The 20,742-nt window shown below is 43.9% G+C and overlaps 22 non-coding genes across 22 annotated transcripts; 8 read left to right on the top strand and 14 right to left on the bottom strand.

Moving 5' to 3' along the window:
- Window positions 1–45: 45 nt before the first annotated feature.
- Window positions 46–140, top strand: TRNAI-UAU (transfer RNA isoleucine (anticodon UAU)). The gene is made up of 2 exons: window positions 46–83; window positions 105–140. It is a non-coding gene; the product is annotated as a tRNA-Ile (tRNA).
- A 1,155-nt stretch (window positions 141–1,295) lies between these two features.
- TRNAT-UGU (transfer RNA threonine (anticodon UGU)) lies at window positions 1,296–1,367 on the bottom strand. Its single transcript has one exon. It is a non-coding gene; the product is annotated as a tRNA-Thr (tRNA).
- A 1,116-nt stretch (window positions 1,368–2,483) lies between these two features.
- Window positions 2,484–2,565, bottom strand: TRNAS-GCU (transfer RNA serine (anticodon GCU)). The gene has a single exon. It is a non-coding gene; the product is annotated as a tRNA-Ser (tRNA).
- A 292-nt stretch (window positions 2,566–2,857) lies between these two features.
- On the top strand, window positions 2,858–2,952 carry TRNAI-UAU (transfer RNA isoleucine (anticodon UAU)). The gene is made up of 2 exons: window positions 2,858–2,895; window positions 2,917–2,952. It is a non-coding gene; the product is annotated as a tRNA-Ile (tRNA).
- Window positions 2,953–4,121: 1,169 nt separating this feature from the next.
- TRNAT-UGU (transfer RNA threonine (anticodon UGU)) lies at window positions 4,122–4,193 on the bottom strand. Its single transcript has one exon. It is a non-coding gene; the product is annotated as a tRNA-Thr (tRNA).
- Window positions 4,194–5,309: 1,116 nt separating this feature from the next.
- TRNAS-GCU (transfer RNA serine (anticodon GCU)) lies at window positions 5,310–5,391 on the bottom strand. The gene has a single exon. It is a non-coding gene; the product is annotated as a tRNA-Ser (tRNA).
- Window positions 5,392–5,683: 292 nt separating this feature from the next.
- Window positions 5,684–5,778, top strand: TRNAI-UAU (transfer RNA isoleucine (anticodon UAU)). Its single transcript has 2 exons — window positions 5,684–5,721; window positions 5,743–5,778. It is a non-coding gene; the product is annotated as a tRNA-Ile (tRNA).
- A 1,169-nt stretch (window positions 5,779–6,947) lies between these two features.
- Window positions 6,948–7,019, bottom strand: TRNAT-UGU (transfer RNA threonine (anticodon UGU)). The gene has a single exon. It is a non-coding gene; the product is annotated as a tRNA-Thr (tRNA).
- Window positions 7,020–8,125: 1,106 nt separating this feature from the next.
- On the bottom strand, window positions 8,126–8,207 carry TRNAS-GCU (transfer RNA serine (anticodon GCU)). Its single transcript has one exon. It is a non-coding gene; the product is annotated as a tRNA-Ser (tRNA).
- A 292-nt stretch (window positions 8,208–8,499) lies between these two features.
- On the top strand, window positions 8,500–8,594 carry TRNAI-UAU (transfer RNA isoleucine (anticodon UAU)). Its single transcript has 2 exons — window positions 8,500–8,537; window positions 8,559–8,594. It is a non-coding gene; the product is annotated as a tRNA-Ile (tRNA).
- A 1,152-nt stretch (window positions 8,595–9,746) lies between these two features.
- TRNAT-UGU (transfer RNA threonine (anticodon UGU)) lies at window positions 9,747–9,818 on the bottom strand. Its single transcript has one exon. It is a non-coding gene; the product is annotated as a tRNA-Thr (tRNA).
- A 1,116-nt stretch (window positions 9,819–10,934) lies between these two features.
- Window positions 10,935–11,016, bottom strand: TRNAS-GCU (transfer RNA serine (anticodon GCU)). The gene has a single exon. It is a non-coding gene; the product is annotated as a tRNA-Ser (tRNA).
- Window positions 11,017–11,308: 292 nt separating this feature from the next.
- Window positions 11,309–11,403, top strand: TRNAI-UAU (transfer RNA isoleucine (anticodon UAU)). The gene is made up of 2 exons: window positions 11,309–11,346; window positions 11,368–11,403. It is a non-coding gene; the product is annotated as a tRNA-Ile (tRNA).
- A 1,155-nt stretch (window positions 11,404–12,558) lies between these two features.
- Window positions 12,559–12,630, bottom strand: TRNAT-UGU (transfer RNA threonine (anticodon UGU)). Its single transcript has one exon. It is a non-coding gene; the product is annotated as a tRNA-Thr (tRNA).
- Window positions 12,631–13,746: 1,116 nt separating this feature from the next.
- Window positions 13,747–13,828, bottom strand: TRNAS-GCU (transfer RNA serine (anticodon GCU)). Its single transcript has one exon. It is a non-coding gene; the product is annotated as a tRNA-Ser (tRNA).
- A 292-nt stretch (window positions 13,829–14,120) lies between these two features.
- On the top strand, window positions 14,121–14,215 carry TRNAI-UAU (transfer RNA isoleucine (anticodon UAU)). The gene is made up of 2 exons: window positions 14,121–14,158; window positions 14,180–14,215. It is a non-coding gene; the product is annotated as a tRNA-Ile (tRNA).
- A 1,155-nt stretch (window positions 14,216–15,370) lies between these two features.
- On the bottom strand, window positions 15,371–15,442 carry TRNAT-UGU (transfer RNA threonine (anticodon UGU)). The gene has a single exon. It is a non-coding gene; the product is annotated as a tRNA-Thr (tRNA).
- A 1,116-nt stretch (window positions 15,443–16,558) lies between these two features.
- TRNAS-GCU (transfer RNA serine (anticodon GCU)) lies at window positions 16,559–16,640 on the bottom strand. The gene has a single exon. It is a non-coding gene; the product is annotated as a tRNA-Ser (tRNA).
- Window positions 16,641–16,932: 292 nt separating this feature from the next.
- Window positions 16,933–17,027, top strand: TRNAI-UAU (transfer RNA isoleucine (anticodon UAU)). The gene is made up of 2 exons: window positions 16,933–16,970; window positions 16,992–17,027. It is a non-coding gene; the product is annotated as a tRNA-Ile (tRNA).
- A 1,155-nt stretch (window positions 17,028–18,182) lies between these two features.
- Window positions 18,183–18,254, bottom strand: TRNAT-UGU (transfer RNA threonine (anticodon UGU)). Its single transcript has one exon. It is a non-coding gene; the product is annotated as a tRNA-Thr (tRNA).
- A 1,116-nt stretch (window positions 18,255–19,370) lies between these two features.
- On the bottom strand, window positions 19,371–19,452 carry TRNAS-GCU (transfer RNA serine (anticodon GCU)). The gene has a single exon. It is a non-coding gene; the product is annotated as a tRNA-Ser (tRNA).
- Window positions 19,453–19,744: 292 nt separating this feature from the next.
- Window positions 19,745–19,839, top strand: TRNAI-UAU (transfer RNA isoleucine (anticodon UAU)). Its single transcript has 2 exons — window positions 19,745–19,782; window positions 19,804–19,839. It is a non-coding gene; the product is annotated as a tRNA-Ile (tRNA).
- Window positions 19,840–20,742: the final 903 nt, after the last annotated feature.

The following is a 20,742-nucleotide window of genomic DNA, read 5'->3' as shown; positions in this document are numbered from 1 at the left end:
TGGTCAGCTCTAGATGGCTCAACTGGGGAGGTATGAGAACAGTGAGCTCCAGTGGCGCAATCGGTTAGCGCGCGGTACTTATACAACAGTACTTGCATTGAGGCATGCCGAGGTTGTGAGTTCGAGCCTCACCTGGAGCAGCTTACTGGTTTTTCATAAACCATTTCACTAAAAGTAAAGATTAAACTCAGGGGAAAGACGGCCCTTGCTAGAGAGTTTTTACTTCTTTTCAGGATCTGCGTGTCCGACTCTTCCAGGTGCAAATATCACAATCCTATTCGATGCTCCTTATAAACATTCCATGATGTGCCGTCTTGCATAGCATGCAAACACCACATCAGTGCATTTAAAAATACATTTGTAGAATAATAAATATGATGAAAACATTGTTGTCACGGGATAACCATATACTGAGGAGCTGCAAACAGTGCTGTATCAGCTACTTACAATAACATTTAACTGAAAGACATATCAAAAGAAGAGCGTCATCATATTAATGTTTCTAGTCAACATAAGAGTTGCACCATAGCAGCTTATGGTGCTTTCTGCTCAGATTGTGCCTCCAATCCCACATTGATTTTTTTTATTCTTTGCAGTTTAAAAAAACAATTCATGCTCAAAGTTAACTTTTTAAAACCATTCAACCTAATATATTTATTTCTCTAACTTGTGAATGTGGTCCATGTTCTCTTTTCCTCATCCCCATCACGATACTCCTTTTCCCGAAATCAGGTTCACTTCTTTATCCAGCCCACCCATCCAAGGTCACCAAATCTATGAAGCGATTCTGCTTTTTCTCACATTCTCTCTATGTACAAGATACCTTGTATCATTTGAATGGACAGCAGGAGAGTCGGATATTTATGGTTAGTGGGGGTGGGGTTTTGAAGATTAACCTCATTTGACTAAGAGCCGGGGCATCTGGGAGGAAAAGTATTTTAAGGGGGATGAAGTTCACATCTCCTTGGTGAAATTTCTAGATCCTTATTTCATCCTTTCTGTGGATGCAGACTCAGTCGGAACAGAGGTCATAGTCCTCGCTCTGACTTTCAAAGGAACTTCAAATATGCATGGCTTATTTGGCTTTGCCCGGCGGGGTGAGAATGGCGTTTGTCAGGCATTCGTCAGGCGATCGGAAGGGGTGAGGCGATAGTTTATGGTTCAATGGTTTTCATGAAGTCTTCTTGATACGATGAAAGCAGGAAAGGGAAGCTTGTCAATAAGCAAACTTAAGACAAGGTGTGACTCCTAGAAAGAATGACTCGGAAACAACATACAGAAACTCACATATAAAAAGGCCCTGATGAGGCTTGAACTCATGACCCCTGGTTTACAAGACCAGTGCTCTGCCACTGAGCTACAAGGCCAGCCTGCCTGCAGTATGTAAATCGCTTCATGTATTCTTACTGCGGTATGAAGATATCTATGATTTTGAGACTCTGTATGGAAATGCAGTTGCATTTGAATGTCTACATGCGTGCACAAATTGAAGAGCATGCTTAAGACACTTTTCTTGGAAGTAGGAAAAACTCCATTTTGATTTGAGAACATAAGAGTATTCACATTTATGACCATACTGATAGCTCTAGTTAGTATGTCCACAATCAGTGACAGATAGAGAACTCACTTATTAGAAGTGATCTGTCTCTGTGGGGCAGACATATGTCAACAGTCATACACTTGAGATGGCTGAAACTTTAGGAGTAAGAGCTGCTTTCTTATCAGTCTATCTATCCAAACTGGTTAGAAGTAACCCTGGGCGTCCGAATCGGCTACGCCCACGGAGTAGGCGTAGTGTTGCCTTCTACGCATTTTGCGTAGACAGCGTAGCCGGCAACACTACGCCCACTCCGTGTGCGTAGCCGATTCGGCCGCCACCCGCCTCCCTCCCGCCCTCCCCTACATACATTATTTAAGCAACTAACCTTAATAAAACAATTTTTAAAGCACTTACCATGTCCGGGGCTCTTCCGGGGCTCCCTCTTGGAATAGCGTCCCTTCCTGGATACCAATGCGCATGCGCGGCCTCCCGCGCATGCGCATTGGTATCCAGGACGACGCTATTCCAAGAGGGAGCCCCGGACGAGCCCCGGACACGGTAAGTGCTTTAAAATTGTTTTATTAAGGGTAGTTGCTTAAATAATGTATGTAGGGGAGAGCGGGAGGGAGGTGCGTAGTGGGGCTACGCGGAGTGCGGGAGTGGGCGTAGCTTCTCGCCCACTCCGCGTAGCTCCGCGGAGCCCCACTACGCCCACTACGACCAGGGTTAGTTAGAAGGCCAGGAGTGAGGGAAAGGCAATCCTCTGGACACTTCATGAAAGATCTAATTTCAATTAAGCACAAAACACTTCCCTTAATTTGACATAATTGCCAAAATGGAATAGTCAGTTGGGCCCTTCTAGTGGATTATGGCTGTGTCTTGAAAGAGAGTATAATTGTACTACGAGACATGCCCACCTTCAAAAGAGTGTCTGATGGCGTTCCGACGAAGGTGGGATTCGAACCCACGCGTGCAGAGCACAATGGATTAGCAGTCCATCGCCTTAACCACTCGGCCACCTCGTCTGCCTTAGGTGACTATGTTTCATTTTTTAGGAAATTCTTACGATGTGCTAATTACAAATAATCATAAGTTTCTCCTAGACTGTGTCAGAACTGGCAAATATATGTGGTGTTCAATAGACAGAGCACATGATATAGCAGAATTATCAAATCTGTTCCATTAGGACTGTAGTTTTTAATAGTCATGATAACATGCTAGCATGTGAGTCGATCTTGCACAGTGAATAAGGGAGCAGTGCCAGTATCTACTTGGTCAGCTCTAGATGGCTCAACTGGGGAGATATGAGAACAGTGAGCTCCAGTGGCGCAATCGGTTAGCGCGCGGTACTTATACAGCAGTACTTGTATTGAGGCATGCCGAGGTTGTGAGTTCGAGCCTCACTGTGAGCAGCTTACTGGATTTTCATAAACCATTTCACTAAAAGTAAAGAATAAACTCAGGGGAAAGACGGCCCTTGCTAGAGAGTTTTTACTTCTTTTCAGGATCTGCGTGTCCGACTCTTCCAGGTGCAAATATCACAATCCTATTCGATGCTCCTTATAAACATTCCATGATGTGCCGTCTTGCATAGCATGCAAACACCACATCAGTGCATTTAAAAATACATTTGTAGAATAATAAATATGATGAAAACATTGTTGTCACGGGATAACCATATACTGAGGAGCTGCAAACAGTGCTGTATCAGCTACTTACAATAAAATTTAACTGAAAGACATATCAAAAGAAGAGCGTCATCATATTAATGTTTCTAGTCAACATAAGAGTTGCACCATAGCAGCTTATGGTGCTTTCTGCTCAGATTGTGCCTCCAATCCCACATTGATTTTTTTTATTCTTTGCAGTTTAAAAAAACAATTCATGCTCAAAGTTAACTTTTTAAAACCATTCAACCTAATATATTTATTTCTCTAACTTGTGAATGTGGTCCATGTTCTCTTTTCCTCATCCCCATCACGATACTCCTTTTCCCGAAATCAGGTTCACTTCTTTATCCAGCCCACCCATCCAAGGTCACCAAATCTATGAAGCGATTCTGCTTTTTCTCACATTCTCTCTATGTACAAGATACCTTGTATCATTTGAATGGACAGCAGGAGAGTCGGATATTTATGGTTAGTGGGGGTGGGGTTTTGAAGATTAACCTCATTTGACTAAGAGCCGGGGCATCTGGGAGGAAAAGTATTTTAAGGGGGATGAAGTTCACATCTCCTTGGTGAAATTTCTAGATCCTTATTTCATCCTTTCTGTGGATGCAGACTCAGTCGGAACAGAGGTCATAGTCCTCGCTCTGACTTTCAAAGGAACTTCAAATATGCATGGCTTATTTGGCTTTGCCCGGCAGGGCTTGCCCGGCGGGGTGAGAATGGCGTTTGTCAGGCATTCGTCAGGCGATCGGAAGGGGTGAGGCGATAGTTTATGGTTCAATGGTTTTCATGAAGTCTTCTTGATACGATGAAAGCAGGAAAGGGAAGCTTGTCAATAAGCAAACTTAAGACAAGGTGTGACTCCTAGAAAGAATGACTTGGAAACAACATACAGAAACTCACATATAAAAAGGCCCTGATGAGGCTTGAACTCATGACCCCTGGTTTACAAGACCAGTGCTCTGCCACTGAGCTACAAGGCCAGCCTGCCTGCAGTATGTAAATCGCTTCATGTATTCTTACTGCGGTATGAAGATATCTATGATTTTGAGACTCTGTATGGAAATGCAGTTGCATTTGAATGTCTACATGCGTGCACAAATTGAAGAGCATGCTTAAGACACTTTTCTTGGAAGTAGGAAAAACTCCATTTTGATTTGAGAACATAAGAGTATTCACATTTATGACCATACTGATAGCTCTAGTTAGTATGTCCACAATCAGTGACAGATAGAGAACTCACTTATTAGAAGTGATCTGTCTCTGTGGGGCAGACATATGTCAACAGTCATACACTTGAGATGGCTGAAACTTTAGGAGTAAGAGCTGCTTTCTTATCAGTCTATCTATCCAAACTGGTTAGAAGTAACCCTGGGCGTCCGAATCGGCTACGCCCACGGAGTAGGTGTAGTGTTGCCTTCTACGCATTTTGCGTAGACAGCGTAGCCGGCAACACTACGCCCACTCCGTGTGCGTAGCCGATTCGGCCGCCACCCGCCTTCCTCCCGCCCTCCCCTACATACATTATTTAAGCAACTAACCTTAATAAAACAATTTTTAAAGCACTTACCATGTCCGGGGCTCTTCCGGGGCTCCCTCTTGGAATAGCGTCCCTTCCTGGATACCAATGCGCATGCGCGGCCTCCCGCGCATGCGCATTGGTATCCAGGACAACGCTATTCCAAGAGGGAGGCCCGGACGAGCTCCGGACACGGTAAGTGCTTTAAAATTGTTTTATTAAGGGTAGTTGCTTAAATAATGTATGTAGGGGAGAGCGGGAGGGAGGTGCGTAGTGGGGCTACGCGGAGTGCGGGAGTGGGCGTAGCTTCTCGCCCTCTCCGCGTAGCTCCACGGAGCCCCACTACGCCCACTACGACCAGGGTTAGTTAGAAGGCCAGGAGTGAGGGAAAGGCAATCCTCTGGACACTTCATGAAAGATCTAATTTCAATTAAGCACAAAACACTTCCCTTAATTTGACATAATTGCCAAAATGGAATAGTCAGTTGGGCCCTTCTAGTGGATTATGGCTGTGTCTTGAAAGAGAGTGTAATTGTACTACGAGACATGCCCACCTTCAAAAGAGTGTCTGATAGCGTTCCGACGAAGGTGGTACTAGAACCCACGCGTGCAAAGCACAATGGATTAGCATTCCATCGCCTTAACCACTCGGCCACCTCGTCTGCCTTAGGTGACTATGTTTCATTTTTTAGGAAATTCTTATGATGTGCTAATTACAAATAATCATAAGTTTCTCCTAGACTGTGTCAGAACTGGCAAATATATGTGGTGTTCAATAGACAGAGCACATGATATAGCAGAATTATCAAATCTGTTCCATTAGGACTGTAGTTTTTAATAGTCATGATAACATGCTAGCATGTGAGTCGATCTTGCACAGTGAATAAGGGAGCAGTGCCAGTATCTACTTGGTCAGCTCTAGATGGCTCAACTGGGGAGGTATGAGAACAGTGAGCTCCAGTGGCGCAATCGGTTAGCGCGCGGTACTTATACAACAGTACTTGCATTGAGGCATGCCGAGGTTGTGAGTTCGAGCCTCACCTGGAGCAGCTTACTGGTTTTTCATAAACCATTTCACTAAAAGTAAAGATTAAACTCAGGGGAAAGACGGCCCTTGCTAGAGAGTTTTTACTTCTTTTCAGGATCTGCGTGTCCGACTCTTCCAGGTGCAAATATCACAATCCTATTCGATGCTCCTTATAAACATTCCATGATGTGCCGTCTTGCATAGCATGCAAACACCACATCAGTGCATTTAAAAATACATTTGTAGAATAATAAATATGATGAAAACATTGTTGTCACGGGATAACCATATACTGAGGAGCTGCAAACAGTGCTGTATCAGCTACTTACAATAAAATTTAACTGAAAGACATATCAAAAGAAGAGCGTCATCATATTAATGTTTCTAGTCAACATAAGAGTTGCACCATAGCAGCTTATGGTGCTTTCTGCTCAGATTGTGCCTCCAATCCCACATTGATTTTTTTTATTCTTTGCAGTTTAAAAAAACAATTCATGCTCAAAGTTAACTTTTTAAAACCATTCAACCTAATATATTTATTTCTCTAACTTGTGAATGTGGCCCATGTTCTCTTTTCCTCATCCCCATCACGATACTCCTTTTCCCGAAATCAGGTTCACTTCTTTATCCAGCCCACCCATCCAAGGTCACCAAATCTATGAAGCGATTCTGCTTTTTCTCACATTCTCTCTATGTACAAGATACCTTGTATCATTTGAATGGACAGCAGGAGAGTCGGATATTTATGGTTAGTGGGGGTGGGGTTTTGAAGATTAACCTCATTTGACTAAGAGCCGGGGCATCTGGGAGGAAAAGTATTTGAAGGGGGATGAAGTTCACATCTCCTTGGTGAAATTTCTAGATCCTTATTTCATCCTTTCTGTGGATGCAGACTCAGTCGGAACAGAGGTCATAGTCCTCGCTCTGACTTTCAAAGGAACTTCAAATATGCATGGCTTATTTGGCTTTGCCCGGCAGGGATTGCCCGGTGGGGTGAGAATGGCGTTTGTCAGGCATTCGTCAGGCGATCGGAAGGGGTGAGGCGATAGTTTATGGTTCAATGGTTTTCATGAAGTCTTCTTGATACGATGAAAGCAGGAAAGGGAAGCTTGTCAATAAGCAAACTTAAGACAAGGTGTGACTCCTAGAAAGAATGACTTGGAAACAACATACAGAAACTCACATTTAAAAAGGCCCTGATGAGGCTTGAACTCATGACCCCTGGTTTACAAGACCAGTGCTCTGCCACTGAGCTACAAGGCCAGCCTGCCTGCAGTATGTAAATCGCTTCATGTATTCTTACTGCGGTATGAAGATATCTATGATTTTGAGACTCTGTATGGAAATGCAGTTGCATTTGAATGTCTACATGCGTGCACAAATTGAAGAGCATGCTTAAGACACTTTTCTTGGAAGTAGGAAAAACTCCATTTTGATTTGAGAACATAAGAGTATTCACATTTATGACCATACTGATAGCTCTAGTTAGTATGTCCACAATCAGTGACAGATAGAGAACTCACTTATTAGAAGTGATCTGTCTCTGTGGGGCAGACATATGTCAACAGTCATACACTTGAGATGGCTGAAACTTTAGGAGTAAGAGCTGCTTTCTTATCAGTCTGTCTATCCAAACTGGTTAGAAGTAACCCTGGGCGTCCGAATCGGCTACGCCCACGGAGTAGGCGTAGTGTTGCCTTCTACGCATTTTGCGTAGACAGCGTAGCCGGCAACACTACGCCCACTCCGTGTGCGTAGCCGATTCGGCCGCCACCCGCCTCCCTCCCGCCCTCCCCTACATACATTATTTAAGCAACTAACCTTAATAAAACAATTTTTAAAGCACTTACCATGTCCGGGGCTCTTCGGGGGCTCCCTCTTGGAATAGCGTCCCTTCCTGGATACCAATGCGCATGCGCGGCCTCCCGCGCATGCGCATTGGTATCCAGGACGACGCTATTCCAAGAGGGAGCCCCGGACGAGCTCCGGACACGGTAAGTGCTTTAAAATTGTTTTATTAAGGGTAGTTGCTTAAATAAAGTATGTAGGGGAGAGCGGGAGGGAGGTGCGTAGTGGGGCTACGCGGAGTGCGGGAGTGGGCGTAGCTTCTCGCCCACTCCGCGGAGCCCCACTACGCCCACTACGACCAGGGTTAGTTAGAAGGCCAGGAGTGAGGGAAAGGCAATCCTCTGGACACTTCATGAAAGATCTAATTTCAATTAAGCACAAAACACTTCCCTTAATTTGACATAATTGCCAAAATGGAATAGTCAGTTGGGCCCTTCTAGTGGATTATGGCTGTGTCTTGAAAGAGAGTGTAATTGTACTACGAGACATGCCCACCTTCAAAAGAGTGTCTGATGGCGTTCCGACGAAGGTGGGATTCGAACCCACGCGTGCAGAGCACAATGGATTAGCAGTCCATCGCCTTAACCACTCGGCCACCTCGTCTGCCTTAGGTGACTATGTTTCATTTTTTAGGAAATTCTTACGATGTGCTAATTACAAATAATCATAAGTTTCTTCTAGACTGTGTCAGAACTGGCAAATATATGTGGTGTTCAATAGACAGAGCACATGATATAGCAGAATTATCAAATCTGTTCCATTAGGACTGTATTTTTTAATAGTCATGATAACATGCTAGCATGTGAGTCGATCTTGCACAGTGAATAAGGGAGCAGTGCCAGTATCTACTTGGTCAGCTCTAGATGGCTCAACTGGGGAGGTATGAGAACAGTGAGCTCCAGTGGCGCAATCGGTTAGCGCGCGGTACTTATACAGCAGTACTTGCATTGAGGCATGCCGAGGTTGTGAGTTCGAGCCTCACCTGGAGCAGCTTACTGGTTTTTCATAAACCATTTCACTAAAAGTAAAGAATAAACTCAGGGGAAAGACGGCCCTTGCTAGAGAGTTTTTACTTCTTTTCAGGATCTGCGTGTCCGACTCTTCCAGGTGCAAATATCACAATCCTATTCGATGCTCCTTATAAACATTCCATGATGTGCCGTCTTGCATAGCATGCAAACACCACATCAGTGCATTTAAAAATACATTTGTAGAATAATAAATATGATGAAAACGTTGTCACGGGATAACCATATACTGAGGAGCTGCAAACAGTGCTGTATCACCTACTTACAATAAAATTTAACTGAAAGACATATCAAAAGAAGAGCGTCATCATATTAATGTTTCTAGTCAACATAAGAGTTGCACCATAGCAGCTTATGGTGCTTTCTGATCAGATTGTGCCTCCAATCCCACATTGATTTTTTTTATTCTTTGCAGTTTAAAAAAACAATTCATGCTCAAAGTTAACTTTTTAAAACCATTCAACCTAATATATTTATTTCTCTAACTTGTGAATGTGGTCCATGTTCTCTTTTCCTCATCCCCATCACGATACTCCTTTTCCCGAAATCAGGTTCACTTCTTTATCCAGCCCACCCATCCAAGGTCACCAAATCTATGAAGCGATTCTACTTTTTCTCACATTCTCTCTATGTACAAGATACCTTGTATCATTTGAATGGACAGCAGGAGAGTCGGATATTTATGGTTAGTGGGGGTGGGGTTTTGAAGATTAACCTCATTTGACTAAGAGCCGGGGCATCTGGGAGGAAAAGTATTTTAAGGGGGATGAAGTTCACATCTCCTTGGTGAAATTTCTAGATCCTTATTTCATCCTTTCTGTGGATGCAGACTCAGTCAGAACAGAGGTCATAGTCCTCGCTCTGACTTTCAAAGGAACTTCAAATATGCATGGCTTATTTGGCTTTGCCCGGCGGGGTGAGAATGGCGTTTGTCAGGCGTTCGTCAGGCAATCGGAAGGGGTGAGGCGATAGTTTATGGTTCAATGGTTTTCATGAAGTCTTCTTGATACGATGAAAGCAGGAAAGGGAAGCTTGTAAATAAGCAAACTTAAGACAAGGTGTGACTCCTAGAAAGAATGACTTGGAAACAACATACAGAAACTCACATATAAAAAGGCCCTGATGAGGCTTGAACTCATGACCCCTGGTTTACAAGACCAGTGCTCTGCCACTGAGCTACAAGGCCAGCCTGCTTGCAGTATGTAAATCGCTTCATGTATTCTTACTGCGGTATGAAGATATCTATGATTTTGAGACTCTGTATGGAAATGCAGTTGCATTTGAATGTCTACATGCGTGCACAAATTGAAGAGCATGCTTAAGACACTTTTCTTGGAAGTAGGAAAAACTCCATTTTGATTTGAGAACATAAGAGTATTCACATTTATGACCATACTGATAGCTCTAGTTAGTATTTCCACAATCAGTGACAGATAGAGAACTCACTTATTAGAAGTGATCTGTCTCTGTGGGGCAGACATATGTCAACAGTCATACACTTGAGATGGCTGAAACTTTAGGAGTAAGAGCTGCTTTCTTATCAGTCTATCTATCCAAACTGGTTAGAAGTAACCCTGGGCGTCCGAATCGGCTACGCCCACGGAGTAGGCGTAGTGTTGCCTTCTACGCATTTTGCGTAGACAGCGTAGCCGGCAACACTACGCCCACTCCGTGTGCGTAGCCGATTCGGCCGCCACCCGCCTCCCTCCCGCCCTCCCCTACATACATTATTTAAGCAACTAACCTTAATAAAACAATTTTTAAAGCACTTACCATGTCCGGGGCTCTTCCGGGGCTCCCTCTTGGAATAGCGTCCCTTCCTGGATACCAATGCGCATGCGCGGCCTCCCGCGCATGCGCATTGGTATCCAGGACGACGTTATTCCAAGATGGAGCCCCGGACGATCCCCGGACACGGTAAGTGCTTTAAAATTGTTTTATTAAGGGTAGTTGCTTAAATAATGTATGTAGGGGAGAGCGGGAGGGAGGTGCGTAGTGGGGCTACGCGGAGTGCGGGAGTGGGCGTAGCTTCTCGCCCACTCCGCGTAGCTCCGCGGAGCCCCACTACGCCCACTACGACCAGGGTTAGTTAGAAGGCCAGGAGTGAGGGAAAGGCAATCCTCTGGACACTTCATGAAAGATCTAATTTCAATTAAGCACAAAACACTTCCCTTAATTTGACATAATTGCCAAAATGGAATAGTCAGTTGGGCCCTTCTAGTGGATTATGGCTGTGTCTTGAAAGAGAGTGTAATTGTACTACGAGACATGCCCACCTTCAAAAGAGTGTTTGATGGCGTTCCGACGAAGGTGGGATTCGAACCCACGCGTGCAGAGCACAATGGATTAGCTGTCCATCGCCTTAACCACTCGGCCACCTCGTCTGCCTTAGGTGACTAGGTTTCATTTTTTAGGAAATTCTTACGATGTGCTAATTAAAAATAATCATAAGTTTCTCCTAGACTGTGTCAGAACTGGCAAATATATGTGGTGTTCAATAGACAGAGCACATGATATAGCAGAATTATCAAATCTGTTCCATTAGGACTGTAGTTTTTAATAGTCATGATAACATGCTAGCATGTGAGTCGATCTTGCACAGTGAATAAGGGAGCAGTGCCAGTATCTACTTGGTCAGCTCTAGATGGCTCAACTGGGGAGGTATGAGAAGAGTGAGCTCCAGTGGCGCAATCGGTTAGCGCGCGGTACTTATACAGCAGTACTTGCATTGAGGCATGCCGAGGTTGTGAGTTCGAGCCTCACCTGGAGCAGCTTACTGGTTTTTCATAAACCATTTCACTAAAAGTAAAGAATAAACTCAGGGGAAAGACAGCCCTTGCTAGAGAGTTTTTACTTCTTTTCAGGATCTGCGTGTCCGACTCTTCCAGGTGCAAATATCACAATCCTATTCGATGCTCCTTATAAACATTCCATGATGTGCCGTCTTGCATAGCATGCAAACACCACATCAGTGCATTTAAAAATACATTTGTAGAATAATAAATATGATGAAAACATTGTTGTCACGGGATAACCATATACTGAGGAGCTGCAAACAGTACTGTATCAGCTACTTACAATAAAATTTAACTGAAAGACGAATCAAAAGAAGAGCGTCATCATATTAATGTTTCTAGTCAACGTAAGAGTTGCACCATAGCTGCTTATGGTGCTTTCTGCTCAGATTGTGCCTCCAATCCCACATTGATTTTTTTTATTCTTTGCAGTTTAAAAAAACAATTCATGCTCAAAGTTAACTTTTTAAAACCATTCAACCTAATATATTTATTTCTCTAACTTGTGAATGTGGTCCACGTTCTCTTTTCCTCATCCCCATCACGATACTCCTTTTCCCGAAATCAGGTTCACTTCTTTATCCAGCCCACCCATCCAAGGTCACCAAATCTATGAAGCGATTCTGCTTTTTCTCACATTCTCTCTATGTACAAGATACCTTGTATCATTTGAATGGACAGCAGGAGAGTCGGATATTTATGGTTAGTGGGGGTGGGGTTTTGAAGATTAACCTCATTTGACTAAGAGCCGGGGCATCTGGGAGGAAAAGTATTTTAAGGGGGATGAAGTTCACATCTCCTTGGTGAAATTTCTAGATCCTTATTTCATCCTTTCTGTGGATGCAGACTCAGTCGGAACAGAGGTCATAGTCCTCGCTCTGACTTTCAAAGGAACTTCAAATATGCATGGCTTATTTGGCTTTGCCCGGCTGGGTGAGAATGGCGTTTGTCAGGCGTTCGTCAGGCGATCTTAAGGGGTGAGGCGATAGTTTATGGTTCAATGGTTTTCATGAAGTCTTCTTGATACGATGAAAGCAGGAAAGGGAAGCTTGTCAATAAGCAAACTTAAGACAAGGTGTGACTCCTAGAAAGAATGACTTGGAAACAACATACAGAAACTCACATATAAAAAGGCCCTGATGAGGCTTGAACTCATGACCCCTGGTTTACAAGACCAGTGCTCTGCCACTGAGCTACAAGGCCAGCCTGCTTGCAGTATGTAAATCGCTTCATGTATTCTTACTGCGGTATGAAGATATCTATGATTTTGAGACTCTGTATGGAAATGCAGTTGCATTTGAATGTCTACATGCGTGCACAAATTGAAGAGCATGCTTAAGACACTTGTCTTGGAAGTAGGAAAAACTCCATTTTGATTTGAGAACATAAGAGTATTCACATTTATGACCATACTGATAGCTCTAGTTAGTATGTCCACAATCAGTGACAGATAGAGAACTCACTTATTAGAAGTGATCTGTCTCTGTGGGGCAGACATATGTCAACAGTCATACACTTGAGATGGCTGAAACTTTAGGAGTAAGAGCTGCTTTCTTATCAGTCTATCTATCCAAACTGGTTAGAAGTAACCCTGGGCGTCCGAATCGGCTACGCCCACGGAGTAGGCGTAGTGTTGCCTTCTACGCATTTTGCGTAGACAGCGTAGCCGGCAACACTACGCCCACTCCGTGTGCGTAGCTGATTTGGCCGCCACCCGCCTCCCTCCCGCCCTCCCCTACATACATTATTTAAGCAACTAACCTTAATAAAACAATTTTTAAAGCACTTACCATGTCCGGGGCTCTTCCGGGGCTCCCTCTTGGAATAGCGTCCCTTCCTGGATACCAATGCGCATGCGCGGCCTCCCGCGCATGCGCATTGGTATCCAGGACGACGCTATTCCAAGAGGGAGCCCCGGACGAGCCCCGGACACGGTAAGTGCTTTAAAATTGTTTTATTAAGGGTAGTTGCTTAAATAATGTATGTAAGGGAGAGCGGGAGGGAGGTGCGTAGTGGGGCTACGCGGAGTGCGGGAGTGGGCGTAGCTTCTCGCCCACTCCGCGTAGCTCCGCGGAGCCCCACTACGCCCACTACGACCAGGGTTAGTTAGAAGGCCAGGAGTGAGGGAAAGGCAATCCTCTGGACACTTCATGAAAGATCTAATTTCAATTAAGCACAAAACACTTCCCTTAATTTGACATAATTGCCAAAATGGAATAGTCAGTTGGGCCCTTCTAGTGGATTATGGCTGTGTCTTGAAAGAGAGTGTAATTGTACTACGAGACATGCCCACCTTCAAAAGAGTGTCTGATGGCGTTCCAACGAAGGTGGGATTCAAACCCACGCGTGCAGAGCACAATGGATTAGCAGTCCATCGCCTTAACCACTCGGCCACCTCGTCTGCCTTAGGTGACTATGTTTCATTTTTTAGGAAATTCTTACGATGTGCTAATTACAAATAATCATAAGTTTCTCCTAGACTGTGTCAGAACTGGCAAATATATGTGGTGTTCAATAGACAGAGCACATGATATAGCAGAATTATCAAATCTGTTCCATTAGGACTGTAGTTTTTAATAGTCATGATAACATGCTAGCATGTGAGTCGATCTTGCACAGTGAATAAGGGAGCAGTGCCAGTATCTACTTGGTCAGCTCTAGATGGCTCAACTGGGGAGGTATGAGAACAGTGAGCTCCAGTGGCGCAATCGGTTAGCGTGCGGTACTTATACAGCAGTACTTGCATTGAGGCATGCCGAGGTTGTGAGTTCGAGCCTCACCTGGAGCAGCTTACTGGTTTTTCATAAACCATTTCACTAAAAGTAAAGAATAAACTCAGGGGAAAGACGGCCCTTGCTAGAGAGTTTTTACTTCTTTTCAGGATCTGCGTGTCCGACTCTTCCAGGTGCAAATATCACAATCCTATTCGATGCTCCTTATAAACATTCCATGATGTGCCGTCTTGCATAGCATGCAAACACCACATCAGTGCATTTAAAAATACATTTGTAGAATAATAAATATGATGAAAACATTGTTGTCACGGGATAACCATATACTGAGGAGCTGCAAACAGTGCTGTATCAGCTACTTACAATAAAATTTAACTGAAAGACATATCAAAACAAGAGCGTCATCATATTAATGTTTCTAGTCAACATAAGAGTTGCCCCATAGCAGCTTATGGTGCTTTCTGATCAGATTGTGCCTCCAATCCCACATTGATTTTTTTTATTCTTTGCAGTTTAAAAAAACAATTCATGCTCAAAGTTAACTTTTTAAAACCATTCAACCTAATATATTTATTTCTCTAACTTGTGAATGTGGTCCATGTTCTCTTTTCCTCATCCCCATCACGATACTCCTTTTCCCGAAATCAGGTTCACTTCTTTATCCAGCCCACCCATCCAAGGTCACCAAATCTATGAAGCGATTCTACTTTTTCTCACATTCTCTCTATGTACAAGATACCTTGTATCATTTGAATGGACAGCAGGAGAGTCGGATATTTATGGTTAGTGGGGGTGGGGTTTTGAAGATTAACCTCATTTGACTAAGAGCCGGGGCATCTGGGAGGAAAAGTATTTTAAGGGGGATGAAGTTCACATCTCCTTGGTGAAATTTCTAGATCCTTATTTCATCCTTTCTGTGGATGCAGACTCAGTCAGAACAGAGGTCATAGTCCTCGCTCTGACTTTCAAAGGAACTTCAAATATGCATGGCTTATTTGGCTTTGCCCGGCGGGGTGAGAATGGCGTTTGTCAGGCGTTCGTCAGGCGATCGGAAGGGGTGAGGCGATAGTTTATGGTTCAATGATTTTCATGAAGTCTTCTTGATACGATGAAAGCAGGAAAGGGAAGCTTGTAAATAAGCAAACTTAAGACAAGGTGTGACTCCTAGAAAGAATGACTTGGAAACAACATACAGAAACTCACATATAAAAAGGCCCTGATGAGGCTTGAACTCATGACCCCTGGTTTACAAGACCAGTGCTCTGCCACTGAGCTACAAGGCCAGCCTGCTTGCAGTATGTAAATCGCTTCATGTATTCTTACTGCGGTATGAAGATATCTATGATTTTGAGACTCTGTATGGAAATGCAGTTGCATTTGAATGTCTACATGCGTGCACAAATTGAAGAGCATGCTTAAGACAATTTTCTTGGAAGTAGGAAAAACTCCATTTTGATTTGAGAACATAAGAGTATTCACATTTATGACCATACTGATAGCTCTAGTTAGTATGTCCACAATCAGTGACAGATAGAGAACTCACTTATTAGAAGTGATCTGTCTCTGTGGGGCAGACATATGTCAACAGTCATACACTTGAGATGGCTGAAACTTTAGGAGTAAGAGCTGCTTTCTTATCAGTCTATCTATCCAAACTGGTTAGAAGTAACCCTGGGCGTCCGAATCGGCTACGCCCACGGAGTAGGCGTAGTGTTGCCTTCTACGCATTTTGAGTAGACAGCGTAGCCGGCAACACTACGCCCACTCCGTGTGCGTAGCCGATTCGGCCGCCACCCGCCTCCCTCCCGCCCTCCCCTACATACATTATTTAAGCAACTAACCTTAATAAAACAATTTTTAAAGCACTTACCATGTGCGGGGCTCTTCCGGGGCTCCCTCTTGGAATAGCGTCCCTTCCTGGATACCAATGCGCATGCGCGGCCTCCCGCGCATGCGCATTGGTATCCAGGACGACGCTATTCCAAGATGGAGCCCCGGACGAGCCCCGGACACGGTAAGTGCTTTAAAATTGTTTTATTAAGGGTAGTTGATTAGATAATGTATGTAGGGGAGAGCGGGAGGGAGGTGCGTAGTGGGGCTACGCGGAGTGCGGGAGTGGGCGTAGCTTCTCGCCCACTCCGCGTAGCTCCGCGGAGCCCCACTACGCCCACTACGACCAGGGTTAGTTAGAAGGCCAGGAGTGAGGGAAAGGCAATCCTCTGGACACTTCATGAAAGATCTAATTTCAATTAAGCACAAAACACTTCCCTTAATTTGACATAATTGCCAAAATGGAATAGTCAGTTGGGCCCTTCTAGTGGATTATGGCTGTGTCTTGAAAGAGAGTGTAATTGTACTACGAGACATGCCCACCTTCAAAAGAGTGTCTGATGGCGTTCCGACGAAGGTGGGATTCGAACCCACGCGTGCAGAGCACAATGGATTAGCTGTCCATCGCCTTAACCACTCGGCCACCTCGTCTGCCTTAGGTGACTATGTTTCATTTTTTAGGAAATTCTTACGATGTGCTAATTAAAAATAATCATAAGTTTGTCCTAGACTGTGTCAGAACTGGCAAATATATGTGGTGTTCAATAGACAGAGCACATGATATAGCAGAATTATCAAATCTGTTCCATTAGGACTGTAGTTTTTAATAGTCATGATAACATGCTAGCATGTGAGTCGATCTTGCACAGTGAATAAGGGAGCAGTGCCAGTATCTACTTGGTCAGCTCTAGATGGCTCAACTGGGGAGGTATGAGAACAGTGAGCTCCAGTGGCGCAATCGGTTAGCGTGCGGTACTTATACAGCAGTACTTGCATTGAGGCATGCCGAGGTTGTGAGTTCGAGCCTCACCTGGAGCAGCTTACTGGTTTTTCATAAACCATTTCACTAAAAGTAAAGAATAAACTCAGGGGAAAGACAGCCCTTGCTAGAGAGTTTTTACTTCTTTTCAGGATCTGCGTGTCCGACTCTTCCAGGTGCAAATATCACAATCCTATTCGATGCTCCTTATAAACATTCCATGATGTGCCGTCTTGCATAGCATGCAAACACCACATCAGTGCATTTAAAAATACATTTGTAGAATAATAAATATGATGAAAACATTGTTGTCACGGGATAACCATATACTGAGGAGCTGCAAACAGTGCTGTATCAGCTACTTACAATAAAATTTAACTGAAAGACGAATCAAAAGAAGAGCGTCATCATATTAATGTTTCTAGTCAACGTAAGAGTTGCACCATAGCTGCTTATGGTGCTTTCTGCTCAGATTGTGCCTCCAATCCCACATTGATTTTTTTTATTCTTTGCAGTTTAAAAAAACAATTCATGCTCAAAGTTAACTTTTTAAAACCATTCAACCTAATATATTTATTTCTCTAACTTGTGAATGTGGTCCATGTTCTCTTTTCCTCATCCCCATCACGATACTCCTTTTCCCGAAATCAGGTTCACTTCTTTATCCAGCCCACCCATCCAAGGTCACCAAATCTATGAAGCGATTCTGCTTTTTCTCACATTCTCTCTATGTACAAGATACCTTGTATCATTTGAATGGACAGCAGGAGAGTCGGATATTTATGGTTAGTGGGGGTGGGGTTTTGAAGATTAACCTCATTTGACTAAGAGCCGGGGCATCTGGTAGGAAAAGTATTTTAAGGGGGATGAAGTTCACATCTCCTTGGTGAAATTTCTAGATCCTTATTTCATCCTTTCTGTGGATGCAGACTCAGTCGGAACAGAGGTCATAGTCCTCGCTCTGACTTTCAAAGGAACTTCAAATATGCATGGCTTATTTGGCTTTGCCCGGCGGGGTGAGAATGGCGTTTGTCAGGCGTTCGTCAGGCGATCTTAAGGGGTGAGGCGATAGTTTATGGTTCAATGGTTTTCATGAAGTCTTCTTGATACGATGAAAGCAGGAAAGGGAAGCTTGTCAATAAGCAAACTTAAGACAAGGTGTGACTCCTAGAAAGAATGACTTGGAAACAACATACAGAAACTGACATATAAAAAGGCCCTGATGAGGCTTGAACTCATGACCCCTGGTTTACAAGACCAGTGCTCTGCCACTGAGCTACAAGGCCAGCCTGCTTGCAGTATGTAAATCGCTTCATGTATTCTTACTGCGGTATGAAGATATCTATGATTTTGAGACTCTGTATGGAAATGCAGTTGCATTTGAATGTCTACATGCGTGCACAAATTGAAGAGCATGCTTAAGACACTTGTCTTGGAAGTAGGAAAAACTCCATTTTGATTTGAGAACATAAGAGTATTCACATTTATGACCATACTGATAGCTCTAGTTAGTATGTCCACAATCAGTGACAGATAGAGAACTCACTTATTAGAAGTGATCTGTCTCTGTGGGGCAGACATATGTCAACAGTCATACACTTGAGATGGCTGAAACTTTAGGAGTAAGAGCTGCTTTCTTATCAGTCTATCTATCCAAACTGGTTAGAAGTAACCCTGGGCGTCCGAATCGGCTACGCCCACGGAGTAGGCGTAGTGTTGCCTTCTACGCATTTTGCGTAGACAGCGTAGCCGGCAACACTACGCCCACTCCGTGTGCGTAGCTGATTCGGCCGCCACCCGCCTCCCTCCCGCCCTCCCCTACATACATTATTTAAGCAACTAACCTTAATAAAACAATTTTTAAAGCACTTACCATGTCCGGGGCTCTTCCGGGGCTCCCTCTTGGAATAGCGTCCCTTCCTGGATACCAATGCGCATGCGCGGCCTCCCGCGCATGCGCATTGGTATCCAGGACGACGCTATTCCAAGAGGGAGCCCCGGACGAGCCCCGGACACGGTAAGTGCTTTAAAATTGTTTTATTAAGGGTAGTTGCTTAAATAATGTATGTAAGGGAGAGCGGGAGGGAGGTGCGTAGTGGGGCTACGCGGAGTGCGGGAGTGGGCGTAGCTTCTCGCCCACTCCGCGTAGCTCCGCGGAGCCCCACTACGCCCACTACGACCAGGGTTAGTTAGAAGGCCAGGAGTGAGGGAAAGGCAATCCTCTGGACACTTCATGAAAGATCTAATTTCAATTAAGCACAAAACACTTCCCTTAATTTGACATAATTGCCAAAATGGAATAGTCAGTTGGGCCCTTCTAGTGGATTATGGCTGTGTCTTGAAAGAGAGTGTAATTGTACTACGAGACATGCCCACCTTCAAAAGAGTGTCTGATGGCGTTCCGACGAAGGTGGGATTCGAACCCACGCGTGCAGAGCACAATGGATTAGCAGTCCATCGCCTTAACCACTCGGCCACCTCGTCTGCCTTAGGTGACTATGTTTCATTTTTTAGGAAATTCTTACGATGTGCTAATTACAAATAATCATAAGTTTCTCCTAGACTGTGTCAGAACTGGCAAATATATGTGGTGTTCAATAGACAGAGCACATGATATAGCAGAATTATCAAATCTGTTCCATTAGGACTGTAGTTTTTAATAGTCATGATAACATGCTAGCATGTGAGTCGATCTTGCACAGTGAATAAGGGAGCAGTGCCAGTATCTACTTGGTCAGTTCTAGATGGCTCAACTGGGGAGGTATGAGAACAGTGAGCTCCAGTGGCGCAATCGGTTAGCGCGCGGTACTTATACAGCAGTACTTGCATTGAGGCATGCCGAGGTTGTGAGTTCGAGCCTCACCTGGAGCAGCTTACTGGTTTTTCATAAACCATTTCACTAAAAGTAAAGAATAAACTCAGGGGAAAGACGGCCCTTGCTAGAGAGTTTTTACTTCTTTTCAGGATCTGCGTGTCCGACTCTTCCAGGTGCAAATATCACAATCCTATTCGATGCTCCTTATAAACATTCCATGATGTGCCGTCTTGCATAGCATGCAAACACCACATCAGTGCATTTAAAAATACATTTGTAGAATAATAAATATGATGAAAACATTGTTGTCACGGGATAACCATATACTGAGGAGCTGCAAACAGTGCTGTATCAGCTACTTACAATAAAATTTAACTGAAAGACATATCAAAAGAAGAGCGTCATCATATTAATGTTTCTAGTCAACATAAGAGTTGCACCATAGCAGCTTATGGTGCTTTCTGCTCAGATTGTGCCTCCAATCCCACATTGATTTTTTTTATTCTTTGCAGTTTAAAAAACAATTCATGCTCAAAGTTAACTTTTTAAAACCATTCAACCTAATATATTTATTTCTCTAACTTGTGAATGTGGTCCATGTTCTCTTTTCCTCATCCCCATCACGATACTCCTTTTCCCGAAATCAGGTTCACTTCTTTATCCAGCCCACCCATCCAAGGTCACCAAATCTATGAAGCGATTCTGCTTTTTCTCACATTCTCTCTATGTACAAGATACCTTGTATCATTTGAATGGACAGCAGGAGAGTCGGATATTTATGGTTAGTGGGGGTGGGGTTTTGAAGATTAACCTCATTTGACTAAGAGCCGGGGCATCTGGGAGGAAAAGTATTTTAAGGGGGATGAAGTTCACATCTCCTTGGTGAAATTTCTAGATCCTTATTTCATCCTTTCTGTGGATGCAGACTCAGTCGGAACAGAGGTCATAGTCCTCGCTCT

This window comes from Lissotriton helveticus, chromosome 5_1, assembly GCF_964261635.1.
Source record: "Lissotriton helveticus chromosome 5_1, aLisHel1.1, whole genome shotgun sequence".
Taxonomy (NCBI): Eukaryota; Metazoa; Chordata; class Amphibia; order Caudata; family Salamandridae; genus Lissotriton; species Lissotriton helveticus.
This window is presented reverse-complemented; position numbering and strand designations above follow the sequence as displayed.